We start from the raw sequence: 14,046 nt of genomic DNA, 5'->3' as shown, positions 1-14,046 counted from the left end.
TAGTTGCAGAGCTGTGGGTATAGATTTACTGTAAGGTACTCTGGGAAGAAGATTTTGATAGAATAATAACTAGGAATGTTAGCTTTTCTTCACGACTGTTTCCACTACTTAGAACTGTAAATACATTTAACCTACACACACAGAGGACTGCTGCCTGTTTTAGAGAGTCTAACTGTTCCCTGAAGTTGCTTCAAACTACCTCCTAAATATATTAATAGAGCAGTTTTGCCATGATATTTTGAAATTATATTTTGGTTTGCATATGTAACTGATCAGTTAGCAGCATCCAAGAAGAAGCAGTTTTAAGTCTGATTCACTAATTTATTTCCTAAAATAAAGAGCATTGCTGCGAACAATGATTTTGAGAAGGAGGGTTTCTCATTGAGTAGGGGAAGAAAAGCCGCTGTTTTCCGCTGTTTTGGCTGTTTCCTCAGTGTTTTCCGGCGTGTCGCGAGGCTCGCGGTTTAGGATCCCGGGCTCGGTGTGTCCGCGGTGGCCGCCGGTGCCGGAGCGGGGGCGAGGAGGCGGCGGGGACGAGGCAGGGGCGGTGCCGAAGCACTTGGTTAGCACGGCGGAGGGTAGACCAACGGAGTCTCTGTGGCGCAATCGGTTAGCGCGTTCGGCTGTTAACCGAAAGGTTGGTGGTTCGAGCCCACCCAGGGACGGGTTTCCCTTTTGGGCTCGGCGCCGCCCCCGCCGCCGGCCGTCGTTTTGTGCGTGTGCGCCGGGGGAGGATGCGAGATTAGCGCCGGCGGCCCTGCAGGCGCCGCGTGGTGCCGGGCAGGGGGGCCCCCGGCGGGGAGCGCAGCGCGGCGGCCCCAGCTGCGGCGGGGCGGGAGCTGAGCGGCTGCCCCGGCTCCTGCGGGGCCGCACGGCGGTGCCACGCCGGTGGGGCGAGGCGTGCGGGACACCGAGACCTGCTCCCGCGTGCGGCGATGAGGCTGCTGGAGCGGCGGGCTCTGTCCGGGGGGGGACGGGGACCCGGGTGTCTGGGAGTTTCTGCACCCCCTGCTCCCGCGGCGGGAGGTGCGAAGGAAAACACGGTCTTGGAGCTGCTCCGGGATAACGAGCGATGCTGCGGGGCGATTGGGGTTTGCTCCGGGAGGCGCTCACGGCGCTCCAGCACTCGAGCGATCGCCGGCGGACAGCCCGGGTGGGAGCCGAGACTCGGGGACGGTCGCCGCTTGCGAGGAGGATTATTGTGATCGCTGCCGAGCGCGACTGCGGCCGGCGCTCCGCGGCGCGCTGGTAACGCCAGAGCGGCGGCCCCGTCTGTCTCCCCGCGGCGGAGAGAGCCGCGCAGCCGGGCGAAGCCAGGCGGGGCACGGGAGCCTGGCGGCAGCACCGGGACAGCGCCGTGCCCCGCGGGTCCCTCGCCGCCCCAGGCGGGACGTGTTCCAGGCCCGTTCCCTGCTGGCAGGCGGCGCGGCCGCTCCGGGCTCGCCCTGCCCGCGCGAAGCCGCTTTGCATAAATGAATGTTAAAAGCAATTACTCTGGGAGCTTCGCCTAAACGTGTCAATTAGAAGTTGGCACCTCCGCCGTATCCGAGCCCGAGAGCCGATTCCAGCGAGCGCTCTGGTCGCGTGAAATCCGGCTGCCTTCCAGCCCGACCTCTGCCAGCTCTGAGAGGATCTATTTACAGTTTAGAGAAAACAGGATCCGTATTAAAAATGCCCCTTCCCCAGCGAAGCTGTATTTCACAGATCTTCCTGTTCAACCCGCCTGGTTTGAATAAGGGATACAACCCTCTAAAAGGTCAGGCTGTGCCATTGATTTACCATCGATGACAAGATACGGCCCTCGCTAGCCAAGATAGCAGAGAAAATACATGTATTTAGAAACACCGAAAATCTTTTGAAAGTCGTAAACTTTAAATCGTTGATATGATTGTATTTTTCTTTTTCTTTTTCTTTTTTTTTTTTTTTTTTTTTTATTTTTTTTGCTATCATCCACATATTTTTCATTTCGGTAAAACATTTTGAAAGACTGGCAGCAGTTGTGCTGAGCATCAGGGGAGGTGTAGCTCTCTGCAGGACCCCCCTTTCACGTTAGCCACGCTTAACCCGTAAATATTTCCTGCTGTTAGGGAGAATTTTATTTTAACTAAAGTGGTTCAGGTAAATTCCCTCCTCGATATTTCCACGCTGTTTGCAGTGCAGGATGTATTCAGCCCGGTAACACTGCAGCCAGCAAAGCCTCGCAGCGGATGAAATCTAAAAGTCTGCATTTGCCAGCGCTTGGACCGCCGCGCTAGCAGACAGGCATCAAGAGCTTACAGGAACCACGACCAAAAATTGATCATGTCAGTGTGAAGCAGCAGTGTCTGGAAAACCAGTAACAATTTAGAACTAAAATTAGCTGATAGCTCATGAGGAAGGACAGGCGTTTCTGCTCCCATAAAGCAAGTCTTGCTCCCCTTAGCAAGTCACAGATGGGTTCTGTAGGGCTGGTTATTGCTGACCACGGGGTTTGTGGAGGCTCAGTTGCTATACGTCGCTGTGCAAGCGTGCACCCTGAAACCTGTAAAAATAGGTGCGGGGTGCGAGCATCCACGCCGCGATCCTGCGACACGTGTACAGGAGGGGCTCATCACGGGCTCGGTAATACAAAGCGACATTTAGGCAGTGCTTGATAAACTAATTTTGTAGAAGTGGAAAGCTCGTGCATGGGAAGTGCCTCATCCCATCTGCTCACTAACTAATTACAATTAAGGTTGTGGAGAACGGGAAACCTGATACATTTTTGGGACTACACAGGGAATCGAAGCTTTCTTTGTATGAAGTAAAATTTTTTTCAGAGGTCAGTGAAGCTTTCTGTTTTTAGCCATGGAAAAAGCTTCTCGTAGCTGTGTAATGTACCCAGACAAACCAGCCGGCTCTTGCCTTAATCCATTTATCTATATGCAGTCTAGGATAAACGCTGTTCTAAATGTGATGGGGGACTGCACCCTCTGATGCTTTTAGGAAAAAGATTTGACATATTCAAAGTGACCTCTTAACAAACACCGAGATAAATTCCAGAGTAAGTATTCCCAACCGATATTCCAAGCAATTTCTGAGGCAGTTGGAGAAGACTCGCCGTCGAGACGTTCGGGAGAACCTAGAGCCGGCGGACCGCCCGTTGTCTCGACCTGGCATCACCAGCGCCCGGATAAACCCCAGCAACCCGCAACGCGCCGCGGCTCTTTGTTCGCGCGGCGATGGGACGGGGACGCGGGGCTGGGGCGGCCGGTGTCTCGGGCTGGCGACAGAGGGGACAGCTCTGCCGCGGTCCTCCGCCTCGGGGGCTCCGCGCTCGGCGGAGGGGGAGCCGCCGGCGGCCGCCCGTGCCCGTGCTGCGGGATGGAGGACGCGGGGAGCCGGCGTTCCCTGCGGGTGCGGGTCCCGCTCCCCTCCCCGCCGCGTCCAGCGGAGCCCTGGGGGATGGGGAGGACACGGCTGCCCGCACTGCTGGAGCCCCCGGCCCGAGCCGACCCCGCCGCTGCTCGGGACACTCACAAACACGGGGACGCGCGGGGACAAAAGAACACTCTTCCCCGCCGCGGCAAGCCCCAGGGGAGACGTGGGCTCTGCGTGGGAGCCGGGGGGATCCGCGCCGCCCCCGCCCCTCGCCGGGGCTTCCCGCTGCCTCCTGCCAGCGGGCGGGGGGGAGCGGCGGGCGCAGAGCTGCGCGCTGTCCGGGCTGGCAGCGAGGCCGCGGCGGAGCGACTCCCTTTGAACTTTGGCCAATATTTAATGACTTGGGAGGCAGATGAGATGGGAAATAAAATATTCGTGGTCTCAATAAAGACGGGGACGCGGAGTATTGGAAAGATGAAAAACTGTACAGCTCGCAGAAAGGGTGCAGAAAACAGCCATCTTGAATATTTTAATCTCTGGCAAGTGTTTCTTTGGAACAAAATGGATGTTGGAGGGAAACAGCATAGTTAACATTACTGTAGCCTTCCATTTCTAACACCATCCCTCTCGCAGAATTCAGCTGGCGCGGAACAGGGAGACTGGAAGGAACGCCACAGCCTTTCATCTACCTACAACGGCAATAAATAATCATAATCTGAATACTGTGGTCTGGAAATTTAGTACCTCTCTAAGTGATGGTGCTTTTTTTACCCACGATTTATATCGATTTGTTTTCATCGACATAAGTCACATGTAATGCTGCAAAAACACTCTCAGAGCTCATGCAACATAAAGAAACAATTGCTCTGTGTTCAGCCAGAACACATCGGTAAAGATTTTTTATTTTTTATGGTATTGTACATTGTTACCATCACCAAAATCAAAGGAGGTATTCCTACAAATTACCTTGGAAATTGAATCAAGGCCTGGGTTCAGAGTTTGTTATGTATTCATGATATGAACCAATTATTTTAAGTATTCATTGTTTGGCCATAAAAATCACTCTAGGCTGAAATTAGGCTTAAGAAGTCCCCAGGATTTTTCCCACTTCTACTAAAATGGGTTAACAGCTGTCTTTATTTTTTCTTTCTTTTTCCCCCACCTCAAATTGATGGTGAAAACAAATACAACATGCTGATTTCAGATGCTTTTTGTTTTCATATAACAAATAGCTTTTCCATGGCTTTTTTTTTTGTGTTTTTTTTTTTTTTTTGGTTTTTTTTTTTTTTTTTTTTTTTTTTTTCCATACTAAAGATTGCAAGACTGTTAATATGGTAGGCCTCCACAAAATTTAAATTTTTTGTTGGTTATTTTTCTGGGTTTTTTTTTTTTTTTTGTTTTTTTTTTGGGGTTTTTTGGGTTTTTTTTGGTTTTTTTTTTTTTGGTTTTTCTTTACAGAGGAACAACCGGCTGAAGTGGGGGGTGTGGTGAGAGCAGAGACAATAAGTCAGTGGTTCAGCTACACAGGCTCAGAAAGGCTCCTTCCCCGGCATTATTTATTTATTTCTTTTCTCGTTGCTGTTTGCTTACTTTGGACCTACTCCTTCAAAGATAAGCACAGCAGAAACAACGCACTTAAAAAAAAAAAAAAAAAAAAAAAAAAAACCCAGAAAACCCCAAAGACAGCTAAAAAAATATAATGCAGAAATGGCTGGAGACCATTGTCTGAAGATTAAAGAATAAGATTTTGAAACAGAACTGCTTGATTTTATTCACTTACTGCTTTCTATAAAGTAAATTTGGGCAGCAGTTTTAATTGTTAAGGATAATGTTCCCATTGAGAACTGTGCTGTTCTTATTCAAGTTTTTAATTTTTCAAGGAAATTCTGAGATACTGCATATGCAGTTCCTGTTTGTTTCAGCATCTTGGTACAGTTTACTTTCTGTATCTGAACATTTTTGCTTTAATTTTTCAGTTCCATACTCTCCCCCATGGACTGATACATAAAATATATCTAGCACCTCTTTCCTACACATCCTGATGTTGGTACAGCATTTCTTGAGACTTTTTGAATCAAAGGCACTATGAAACCAAGCAGCTACTTAGTTATTTTTTTTATAATTGTAGCACACAGGAATCTCCAAAGAATAGCGTTTGTGAAAAGCAGAGTGAGCAAGATTACTAAAATGCAAATTACAAGCTCCATCAAAGGCTAAAATTACAAACTTGTGCTTGTGAGAAAAAAAAATGCATAGTCTAGAAATAATAACCTAGGAAAACAGGCACTGACTTTTTAATGGGCAAGTCTTTTTTTTGAAAATGAAAGTGACACTCAGCTCAAATTTTTAATATTATCTAAGAAACATGAAGATTACAACCAGATTGAGTAATACTGGGGGCTGCTGTAGGGCCCAGAGAGGAAAGCTGTGTCACATTTGCTGAAAGCTTAAGGAACTGCATTTAAATGTCATGGAAATCCGATTTATGTGTGAAAGGTATGTAGGGTTCCAGAGAGGAAACAGGGTGTGAAGAAGGACTGAGGAGATTTAACACTGTATTTTGTCCCACAGATATGAAGGACAGAGAAATTTTGTAGAAATAAGTAGAAGAAATAAATTTATTTCTAAAATAGAAATCAATAAATATAAATTACTTTAAAAACTATTTTTATGATTGCTCAAAATATATGTTTTGCTGCAAAGAAATGCGTTCACAAGAAGAGAAATGCCAGTATAATGTTTTTCCTGTAAAGAGTATGACTTTGATTAATGAAGTTCATTTGCCCTAGTGTACTTAAAGCATTGTTACATAAGATAGACTTGGATTATTTTTTTCTGTTAAGTTCCTTTGTCATCATCATAACTTTGGTGGCAAAACCTGAGAGCTAAATTGCACCTCCATAGTTAAACAGACAGGGAAATATGTGGGAATTCTTCTATCTACACCTTCCAGAAGAGCAGTGAGTAGCTGGGAATTTCCAAATAACTGAGGCCAAGGGACTGGTGATTTTATGTTTTATATTTTATTCCAAATGGACAGGATATTCTGGTTATTTTATTTTCTTGTTGTGTCATTGGCATATCAGGCTCTGCAAGCAACTGTTAAGTGCTTGCTAGAGTAGTGCATATATTGATAAGGAATAATTGGTTTAACAAGCTGAGAGTTGTTTGTAAATATTCTGCTCAAATGTTGGTGTTGCTAAATCCCTTTTACTGTTTAAAACATGATTGTAAAGCAGTGAAGTAAAATGGCAGGATTAGAGTGTTAATTTTGGTCTCCTTTCCACTTCACAGATTGCCTGCTAACATTCCTGGTTTTGTAAGACAGATGTGCTCTTCAGATCATGTCTCTAAATATTTCCTCTTCTATGGTTCAATTGAAAATAGACAGTGAGAAGTGGTTACTACTCAAAATTAAGATCTTCAGTTTAACATGAGGACATACTTTATCTGATTTTTTTTTTCTTGGGTGACATAAATATTCTGAAACTCAAAAATTAGCCTTGCAGATGCCCTCCATGATTTGCTTAGCCTGGGCAGAGTGAAAGTGATGGAGAAATGTGTGTGCCGTGACACACGCTGTGCCCGGTACTCCTGGGCCTCAAGGGGTACTTCCAGCATAAATGAGAGATAAAACTGGTCATTAGTGATGTGCCAAGTTTTCAGTTTAGACAAATATTTGCAAAAATGTTTTGTTCATTTTCCCTTAATATTTAGCAATGGATTCTGGGTTTGACTGGATCTAACTTAAGATGAAAAAAAAAGGAAGGACTTTTCCTCTTTCCTTTGGGCAGCACAGGTCTGGACAAACTGAAGGTGGAGTTTCCCCACAGCTGGTGGGGCCGTGGCTGTCCTTGACTTGTGAATAGTTCATTCCCTGCCTGTAACTTGTTCTCTTCTATCATGTTGTCCAGATCTTGAAAATCAAGGATCTTCTGTATGCCTAACCTAACTATTCCCTTTTTTTCAGTCCTAAAATCCAGTGCTTGCTTTTGCTGCTGTCACATACTTTTAAAATCCCAGATATGCTGGCTGCAAAGGTAATAATTAGGAGTTTATTGTGGAAGGAAGATAAGATTATCTGTAGTAAAGATTTATTATTAGAAAATGAATAGCCTCATTCTCAAGATTTAAGAGGCTTGTGCAAATTACCATTGCTGGATGGTTTTTTAGTTTCCAGTTCACATTAGTACTGAAAGAACTGTTTGGGGCCTATTACCCAGCTTTTGGAAAGTATTCTTGTGGTGGAAAAATTTGTAAGGGATTTGGAAATGAGGACTCATCTGGCTAGTAGATGTTCATAAAAATCTTAATGACTTCAGCAGCCTGAGGCTGTTGAGGCTGGGCTGGGCTTGGCTGGAAACTGTGGGGCTTACTGGAGGATCCCCTCCCTACATGTGTGGTGGTGATAAGGGAAGAGCTGAAAAAAGGCTTTGAAATCTTTGCGTATATCTGTGGCTGGACTGACACCATCCATTTTAAAAATGATTCAGTATTATGAATCACAGTAAAAAAGATAGTAGCTCTAATGCACAGGACAGTTTGGAAACTTGCGCATAAAACTATTCAGGTTTTCCTACAAAGGCACTTCACTGTTTTATACATGCCATTTTCTTGCTTTACTTTGCAGCTTTATGTAAAGAGTATATTCCTCTGAATGGAAAGTGTTTTCAGTTTAGTGTGTGTTGCTTTGGAGGGCTTTTTAAGCTAAAATCACAATGTATTTGACTTAAATGGTGACACTGTTATATATGGAAAAGCTGCTTTCCAACATTTCCAGAGGCTTTTACATACTTCAGTAATTTTACTGTTACACAGACATCTGTGTGCTTTTAACTCAAAAGCAATGCTGTTGATCTTAGTGGTAACTTGACATTGGTGTTAATATGCAAGGGAGAAATCTACTTTATGGTCAGTTTGGCAGCTGGCTTGAAAAATGGAATGATACAAACCCAGTATTGGTTCATTAAAAAGAAAAGTAGCACCTTCACATTCACTTCTAGGCTGGTCTGTGTGTACTGAGCCCATGACACAGATGGACCAGTTGATGCTGTTGGCAGCTGGGGGTTGTCTCTGAAATCCATGCTAAACTTTCACTGAACATATTTAAATCTGTTTTTCTGTAAGAAAATGCAGGGAATGTTGTCTTGTTGCCACAGGGCTGAATAGGATGGCCCTCAAGGTGAGGAATACTCTGGTGCTGCTGCTAGAGAAGAAAAAAAAAGGTGTATTTTAGAAAACTCAGCAGATGATCATTCTCCCCTGGAAAAATTCTCCTGTCTCTCAGCCATGGGGCTGCAGCACCCTGCAGCAGTCTGCTGCCCTGCCAACCTCTGGGGCATTCCTCTGGCAGCAAAATAAAATCCCAGCTGATACCAGCTCGGGGCTGTGAAGTGTCCTGGGAACAGCAAGGTGAGTTGCTGCAGCACGATGGCATCAATGAGGCCTCCAAAGCAAGACATTTATTGTTACCCCCACCTTCTGGAAGGTACAGGGCTGAGGATCATCACCAAATAAGATGTTTTTCTTTAACTGTTACTGGTTTTATATTAAATCTCTCTCTGTCTCTGACCTTGCTAAGATTCCTCTTGGCAGACAAGCAGATTTGCCCGTGACATTATTAACCTGCAGAGGAACAGCAGACTTTTGCAACAACACAATCCACTTATTACAGTGGTCACTGTCATCCCTAAGAGATTTTTTCCCCAATTTGGTGTTTGGAGACTGCTGATTTAGTTAGTGATTCAAACTGTTTTTCTCAGCCTTTCTGGACTAGGGATTTAGGTGCTGTCTGCAGGAGGCAGCTGGGAATGTGGAGGCTGCTGTTGTCCTCGTGGAGACCCCAGAGCATTTGCTGAAGCTCCAGCCCCACCAGACTAGGTAGTCATAGCTTTCAGAGGCAAAAGCTGTCCTGCCCTGGCCCTCAATGCCTCTCATCGAGGAGCACAAAGAAGAAAGAAACAAATTTGTTAGTTTTTGTGGTGCTGGTGCAGTTGGCAATAGTTTCAGAATGTTTGTATGCGAGCATATAGAAACAAACCATCCTCTCCTCTCCTCTCCTCTCCGATTCAGTCTCCTTCCTCTGCTCTGTGTTTGGAGCAGTTTTTCTGGTGTGGGTCAGGTGCTGCAAGCATCCATCTGTCCATCCATCCATCCATCCATCCATCCATCCATCCATCCATCCATCCTTGCTGCTCCTTCAGCTACCCACACTACTGGCTTAGCTCCTCTGGAGCAGCAGTTCCTGTCAGGCAGCAACACGAGTGCTGTCTGCACAAGATGAATTTTCTCACTCATGTTTTCTCTCCTCTCTCCATTTTCCCTTGGTCTTTCTGCTGGATTTTTTTCTTCTGAGAACCCTCACTCCCTTTGGTCGCTTTCCCATCTCCCCCTGCCCCCTTTTCCTTTCTTTCTTTCATTTTTCTCATTTCTTGTATTCTCCCTTCACTTATTTTTCTCTCTATTATCTTTCCTGTCCTCCTCTGCATTCTTTCAATCCCAGCAGGGCTCGCGCATACAAATTGACCCCCTCCCAGCCAGTAATGCGATCGAAGCTCTTTGTGGCTCCTGCTATCTCTATGGTAACTATCAGGGGGGTCTCGGCAGTGCTGGCACACCCAAAGCATCGGCCCACGTCCTCTTGTGCTGTTGTTCTTGCCAGTGTGATGTGCTGACCACATGGGCCTGACTGCTCATTTACAACTACTTCTTATTAAAAAAAAAAAAAATACCCCAAAGTGCTCAAATGGGGAAAACAGACAGCACGCTTGAGCACAAATTGTTGTTGGATTCTCAGGGGTTTGGATTATGGTTTCTGGTTTCAGAGTTGCTTTACTTGGTGGATCTGTTGTTTTCTAATTGTCGTGGAAGTGTCACATTGGCTGTTTAGTGGACTCTGGAAATGGTGGTTATGCTGTAAAAATGAGAATCTGCATTGCACGGGCGGCCAGAGGCGCTGCGGTGGTGGTGGCCGTAATTGCCAGTGCAGACAGAGAAAATATTTACAAGGGGTTTGCATGGTATGAGTGTTGTGAGCTCTTGCTTTTCCCCATGCTAACCAGCTTACCACATACTCTCAGTTTCTGGGATTCGTGCAAGCATGGAGCAACCATAAGATTTGATGGAAGGAATGACTGAAACACCTGTGGTGTGACAGAAGAAATGGACGTGGCTCCTTTTGGTGCTCAGATTTTCCTCAAATAGCCAGCAATGACAGTGGAGAACTAGGGAGACAATGAAATCTAAGGCTTTGGTAATTATTATTTTTGCAGTACATACAATATTAAAAATACAATTCCTGTCATGACTGTACTCCAAATATTGTTCTCTTAAATTCCTCAAAACCACTGTGATTTTTGTGCCCCCTCCAAATGCATATATATTTGTGCCCAAAAATTTTATTCCATTTGTCATACCTGTTAATTCCATCAGCTTTATAGGCAGCAATATATAAAATCTATTACTTTTTTTCCCCAAGATTTTCCTGGCTTTTAAAAATAGATAGTTTTATAATTTATATGGCTCTATAAAAATTTCTGAAATTAAAGAAAAGTCAACTAGCCTTATTATATCCTGGCATTACATATTGCTGCAACACTTAGAATATGCAAAGTCAACCAGTTAACTACCCCTTACCAGCCCTTGAAAATTCACTACATGAAAATTCACTACAAACTCAGCATCATCCTATTTGAAACTCTTCCACCCTCAAACAATTAGCCAGCAGTGTTGACTCTGAAAGCAGCACCTTGCTCCAATCTTTGAAAGGAATAAACTTCAGAATACAATTATTAGATTTTTCAACTGGCTCCATAATCCATATTCATAACTTTATTAATTGTTTAATTCACTTAAAAGTGCATTGATGGAGAATTTTACATCTACTTGTTTGTGTATAAATCAACATCTATAAACTGCCTTTTTGGGTGAAATGCAGCCAGCGGTGACAGGGTTAACACTGTGGGCATTTAAGTGGTCATAATTAACAGTCCATTAAGATGAATGGAGTAAGTCCGCACTTAGTAACGCTGTTGTTTAATTCTGCCTGTTTACAGACTCAAGAGGACAACAGCAAGGGGCTTGAGATTGCCCAGGGTTTGCAGTAGGAAAGCCAGGAATCGCATTTTAAAATAAATTAGAACTAGATTAAAAAAAAAAAAAAATCATTTGGGAAACACATTTCCTGGTTTGGGGGATTTCTGTTGTCCCAGTTCACTTTCTCAAGTAAGTGGGTTGATACTAACTACGATTTTGCTTTCCACTGAACAAGTCCACCAAAACAAAGCTCTTACTATGCTTAATCCCCTCCCAATTATTTATTTCAGCAATGGATTTTGTTATTAATAGGGATGCAGGAGGAACTCGGCTCTTCTAACCTGTAAATGTCCTTCTGGCTCTGATGGGTGGCTGCTCTTCTGCAGTGTTTAACATTTGATATAAAACCTCGCTATTAATGTTGTCAATCTTGAGCATTAAAAATATGAAATAGAACATAAACCCAATACACCAGCCTAAAAAGTCTCTACTGTATAAAAACCCCGTGGCCTTATTTGCCTTCCACATCGCCAAGCTTTCATAAAATTATTTTCAACTCATTCTCCGGTGAAGGTGAAAACTAGTTTTGTTTAAAGGAAGCTGGATTTTTCATGTAATCTGTTAATTCCAAGATGTGAAGCTTAAAAAAAAAAAATCACAAGACCATGCTATACCAAGGCTTGCAGTAGAATCCTGGGGGTTGCTAACTTTGCTGCTGAAGAATGCAGCTTTTGCTGCCAGTCTGGAGTCAGAGCTCTTGAGAGAGCTGGGCTGGGCCCAGGTGGACAATTCACCATTTGAACAAGAACGATTTTAGCCAAAAAGCAGTAGTGAAACTGCTAGAGAAGCCTGTCATTTCAAAGTAATACGCAGTTCTTTTTATAAGGTCTCCATTTTATTGGTACAATTTTTTCCTTGTAAAGGATTTCTAGTGTAATTAATTATGGGCAATAAATTGTAAGTGTATTTCATAGCTCCTGTATGTCTGGCTATGACAGTGCCCAGAAATGTGGTTGTTAAACATACTGAAGAGCAATAGAGCAAGCAGTCATTTTCTCTAGATTTTTGTTGGGGTTTTTTTGGGTATCAGGGTGTCTGAAAACAGTATGACAAAAATTAAAAATTTACAATCCCATTAAATGTTTTAACTACTAATTTCAATATAAATTACTGATACATTTCTCCATTTTTTGATCTTAAGGGCAGGGATGCTGCTAAAAATAACCTTAAAATACAATCATATAATTATGTGTCCCGTTCTTGTTAGTAATAACATATTAATGAATAAATACAGTTTTGCTTTGTCTACAGTTTGGATTTCTTATGCTTTTAAATGTGACTTTGAAATTTAAAATTACAATGTTCTTAAAAAATTAATTTTGAAGTTTTGATGACAACTCTCAATGTTAATTTTAACAAGCATGTGTTTGGTTAAATTAAAATTAGGCCATAGTACCTTAAACTTATTAAAGAGGAAAATGTACGTGAATGAGCCAGAGTGATTCCAGGCAATCCTTTGGAGAAAATCTCCTTTTATCAGGTTTTTCCAGGAAATCATGTTTATAGAAATGTAAATTGATTTGTTTTAAAATAAATTATTCAAAATTAGTTTAGCAACTTGAATTCTGCACATCTCTGATAGAAATGGTTAATATATCAAAAACAATGAAACTGAAAAAAAAAAGTCTGAATTAACAAGAAACAGTACTTCATGCAGTATGCCCCATAAAACTGTTAGCTATTTTTCAAAATTTAATAGGTTTTTCATTGATTAAAAATGGTATCCAAAACAAAGGAGAAAGATACATTTGAAAAATAGTAGAATTCTTGTTAATTAAGCAGGAATTAAAACAGGTTACAGTAATATATAACCCATTGAAAAGAGGAATCTTGGTCAGCAGCTTGAAGGCAATATGAATACTTCTCTCTTTAAAAAAAATGCACATTTTACCTCTTCTTTTACCTGATGCTCCATTCGTTGGTGATTCTTGATCTGTGTCCCTCCTTTAATTCACTTTTAATTGCAATCACTGACAATTTCAGCAAGAAGCTCTATATGTTTTTTCCTTCTGATTTGTGCAGTAACTAGCCACAAATCCTTTGACTTCCCCACAACATGAGCCATTGGTCTGCACGGATTAGGAGAGGACTGGTTGTAGGAAGTTCAGTAAATGCTCTTCCCAAGAAATAAAACCATACTGTTTCTTTGTTCCAGCTGTAAAGAACCTGCCACGATAACAACAGCCTTTAAATGATGATGTCAAAATGTCAAAGAGGAAAGTGGTCGTGTGTGAGGTCAGGAGTCTCACTGATGCAGAAAGCAACTGGAGAAAAACTGGCGTGAGTTCTGGTGAATTTTGGAATGGGTTCAAAAAGTGAATATTTATGAGAGTGGCATAATATATTTATTCTGGATACAGAATCTGCAGGTTTCCTGGTTTTTCTTTGTTTGTTTTTGTTTTTGTTAACTAAGGTTAATTATCCCTCTATATGACTCCCTTACTTCTAGCCCTGCAAACACTTCCTCAAATGAGAGGAAGAAGGAGAATTTGTGATCTTAATCCTTATACAGAACTCCAATTTATTTAAAATAGTGTCTTGGATTTTGAGTTGTGTGTCTTGATTTATATCAAGATTGTGGTGATATTTTTGATTAATGTGGATTTTGTATAT

General features: G+C 43.0%; 1 non-coding gene across 1 annotated transcript; it reads left to right on the top strand.

Annotated features, from left to right (window-relative positions):
- The first annotated feature begins 591 nt into the window (after window positions 1–591).
- On the top strand, window positions 592–665 carry TRNAN-GUU. The gene has a single exon. It is a non-coding gene; the product is annotated as a tRNA-Asn (tRNA).
- The last annotated feature ends 13,381 nt before the right edge of the window (window positions 666–14,046 follow it).

The sequence above is a fragment of the Onychostruthus taczanowskii genome, unplaced genomic scaffold (assembly GCF_017590055.1).
Source record: "Onychostruthus taczanowskii isolate IOZ18803 unplaced genomic scaffold, ASM1759005v1 scaffold3, whole genome shotgun sequence".
In the NCBI taxonomy this organism is placed as follows: Eukaryota; Metazoa; Chordata; class Aves; order Passeriformes; family Passeridae; genus Onychostruthus; species Onychostruthus taczanowskii.
Note: the sequence above shows the minus strand (reverse complement) of the source record. Positions and strands in the feature narration are given on the sequence as shown.